Here is a 4,371-nt window from a genome sequence, read left to right as displayed (position 1 = left end):
ATGCTCGTTAGTTTGAATATCTTAAATAACTACGTGTGAGGATATATGAAGTAAATATATGGGAACGATACGGTGTCTTGATCTATATATGTTATTTCCATTTAAAATTCGGAATAAAAACGAAAATCTCTTCATGGGGAGAAGGCGTAGGTTCGAACTCCTCCTAATCAACTAAAAAAAAAAAAAAAAAAAAGAATTTCCTCAAATAAAATCATGTTCCAAATACAAAGAGTAAAGAAGAAGAAGAAATATAACATAAAAATAGTACTAAACTATAAGTGTAAATATTTCCGTTATTTTTACCATCATTTCTATTTAAAATATGTGTGTTTATCTTTTAATAACTAGCTTATATTTTCAAAATTTAAGATACATGATAGAGTTTTCTAGTTTTAAGAGGGGATTTTGATTGAAACACATTGTCACCATTCACCAAACCGGACGGGAACGGGACACACAGAACTTGTTGACTCACTCACTCATATCTACGTGTTATATTTTTGGGAGTGGATTTGATTGGAGAACAATAGACAAAAAAAAGAGAGTAAAGAAAATTCCAAGAACAAAGTACACATCAAGTGCCATTAACAAGTAACTTAAGATTAGAGTTAGAGACACAAAAACTCGTGCATCATATACATCAACATGTAGTGTTTGTGTTGTTAGTAAGAGTCATCATAAGAAAACAAAACACATGGGCCATCAAAACCCACCCAAGAATGTTCTCTTTCTCCCAAACATTAGAACCTAAAACCCTAATAATGCTCTTCATCCTTTGAATCTTACCTGTTTTGGCTCGCTATGCATATTGTGTTTTCTTGCACAATTTACAACTCATTATTTGGATATTTAAGTTTCCTATATTTTCATTTATTTTATGATTCACGTTTTTGAACAGTTTTTTTACTCTGATTTAGAAACATTTATCTTTACTTTGTTGTCCGATCTATTATATGTATATAATTTTTACATAATTTTTCTGTATGATATCATTATATGCATAACTTTGTTAAAATACCCCGAAACAGGATTGGATCTTGTTGATGCAACATAAACTTGTGATGACCTTATAATTCCATACATACATATTCTAATACCATTTAAAATCGATCTAACTAACGTCCAAAATAAGTTCTATAGTGCAAACAAAACTTGTACAATTATAAAATGGATAATAGAAAAAAAAATTTAATTAGCTTACATGAATCTAATAAAGACGAAGAGTAAGTCTGTAAACAACAAGACAAAAAAACAGCTCTAATCAAAATCCAAAACACCCTCGCATCACGTGCATCTCTTTTGTTCTTCTCTTCACTCTTAATTATTTTTGTGATCACTCTCTAATTATTATTTTTAGACTAAGGAAAAAAAACAAACGAACAGATCTCTCTCTCACACTTGGGCCACGGCAAAACGACAACGTTTGGGATATTGCATCATGATGCACATTTTGTCGTTTGGGATGATTGCATCGTATTATCATATGCAGCACATTTGTCCAATTGCTTTCTGATTCTTCTTCTTCTCCCTAATAAATCTTAATTGTAAATTTGTTTTCTTTCGGATTCCATGTTTTATTTTATATTTAATATATTTTCAAATCCTATTTGTAATATTATCTATATTTGATTGATGCCATCTGTCTTAACTAGTTTCTAGCCCCTTCATGCATGAATCTTATACAGATCTGTTATAACACATCCATTGAACTCTCTGTTGTTATGTATGTGGTTTCTTTTTTATGAATCTTATACAGATCTGTTATAACACATCTATTGAACTCTATGTTGTTATGTATGTGGTTTCTTTTTTATGATAGATTGTGGAAAAGACATGTTCTTATGGACGGTCGTGTAGCGAAGACATGTTCATAGTAACCAGACATGTGCTTAGGAACTGTTGAAAGTGATTAGTAGGAGTGAAATGAAGATTCTCACAACGGTCTCATGTTATGATGAGAAAGAAGAGTTCGTCCATGAAGTCTCCAATGTCAGACCAATAGGCCTTAGCTTTACATACGCAAATTTATCAAATTAGTTAACGTACAAAAGGGTCCATACGTTCATCTAACGTTTATTAAATATCGGCTTCAAGCAATTATCGATGTATTGCATAAGGTTTGTTTGACTATGTGTGATTATCTATTGCCATTTTTTCACATAAACAATAATTGAAATAGGAAGTCCTGAAAGACCAACATCAACTTGAAATGGGCTTAAGGGATGCAAATTTTCAGACGCTCAATCCAAGTAATTCCATTACTAATACACAGATTCATGTATCATAGATCTAGTTATAATCGTTTTCTTTCTTTTATCAGTGGTGTGATTTTTTATTACTGCAAGATTATATAGGAAAGTTATAGTAAGTTAATTACTCATGTAAAATGATTTATATTTATGATATTTGTGTTTTTATGTCAACATGATATTTTTGTTTTTATGTCAACATGGTATTTTTGTTTTAACAGTCATCTTATATAATATAACAAGGTTTTCTCTAACTTTTCACCACGTTACGACATTTGGCGCTCTCTGTTGATGACATGTGTCATCCTTTATTTTTAATTATTTTTTCATTTTTATTTTTAACTAAAACATTTATGTCAATCTTAATTCCAAATGACCATATAATTAGGTAAAAATAAAAATAAAATTATTATGAAAAAATAATTATGAGTAAAATTATTAATTGGGATCAAAATTCATTTCTCTAAAGCAAAAGATATAACTAAAGTTTTAAAACAAAATCACATATTGCATATGATATATCACATATATATGTATATATGATTTACTATCACATAATTAAAAAATCTATTTTACATAATTTTCTTACATTTTATTTAAATTTTCATCCATCATATTTATTTTATTATAAAATACCCTGTTCTTTTTTCACTTTAATGATGGAAGAAACTTAAATAAAATGTATGCAAATTGAGTAAAATAGATGTTTTAATTATTTGATAGTAAATCAACAATTGTGGGAGTTAATTCTTATTAATTTGTGTTGAATAAAATTGAGTAGAGAAATATAGTTAATGCAAATTTTTATAATTTCAGTTCTTATATTAAAGTGTGAGTTAAATGTAGAGATTCAATTAATTGTGTTTTAATTGAATATATATTTTTCAGTTTTAAAATTAAAGTGAGAGATAGATATATATGATCAATTGTGTTTTATTTGTGGTTTGTTTCACTTTCTTCTTATTGGTCTATTTTTCTATAAATGGGTTTTTTTAAATTATGTTTTCAACTATACCAAAAATAAAACACATTTAGTTATATATATTAAACTGACACTTTAATATAAACCTAAAGAAAATATTATTTTAATCAAGCCATAAATAAGAAAAAATTTGATCATCTATATTTATATTCAATTAAAACACAATTAATTATATACATTTAACTCACACTTTAATATAAAAACTGAAATAATATAAATTTTCATTCACTATATTTTTGTACTCAATTTTAGTCAACACTCAATAAATTAGAATTAAATCCTACAATTTGTTCTTCTAAATTGTAACTCTCATCACTTCTCATCTTATAAATACTCATTTTCTCATTCTCTCATTCCCTCCTCCTCTTCCACTTTATCTCAAATCTTCTATAATTGAGTTTGTTTTGTTTTTTGTTTTTTGTTTGTTGGTTGTTTGTTGTTGTATGCGTTGAAAAACAAAATTAACTTGCATTGTAAAAGTTTAATCTAAATTTTAATTTTAGCACTATATGATATATATTTACATTGTTTTATATGACACTATTTGGGATTGTTCTTCCAAATATCTTGAAAGTAAGAACTACTGAAAAATAAATGCTCCAATGTTTCCTCATCTTGATTGCACCTCTTCCAGATAGGAGAAATGCTAATACCCCATCTTTTTAACTCAGTAGTTGTAGCAAGAGCATTGGAAAGTATTCGCCAGAGAAAATGCGTAAGCTTAGGAGCCACTTTCATCTTATAATTAATCTCTCTCTTTCTCACGTTCTCTTTCACTACATTCATGTATCTTAAATATTTTTGAGTTGTTATATGGATTGAAAATCAATAGAATAGAAGTATCTTTCTAAGAATTTGATCTTAATTTATTTTAGAAAGTATGATATATATCAAACATAGTTTCAATTTTATTTCTATTGCCTTATTATACATACTTTTTTCAATTTTTATTTCTAATGCCTTATTATACATACGTTTTCATACTTATGAGTATGAATGAAGAAAGTATGATATAACACATATGTAAAATAAAAGTTTTGATTGTTATATAAATAAAAGTTTCAATTTAAACCTTTAACAAATAACTTCTTCTATTTTTTGAAAATCTCAAATAATATTTTGTAATTCATTTCAATATAT

This window comes from Capsella rubella, unplaced genomic scaffold (genome assembly GCF_000375325.1).
Source record: "Capsella rubella cultivar Monte Gargano unplaced genomic scaffold, Caprub1_0 scaffold_8, whole genome shotgun sequence".
NCBI classification, from domain to species: Eukaryota; Viridiplantae; Streptophyta; class Magnoliopsida; order Brassicales; family Brassicaceae; genus Capsella; species Capsella rubella.
This window is presented reverse-complemented; position numbering follows the sequence as displayed.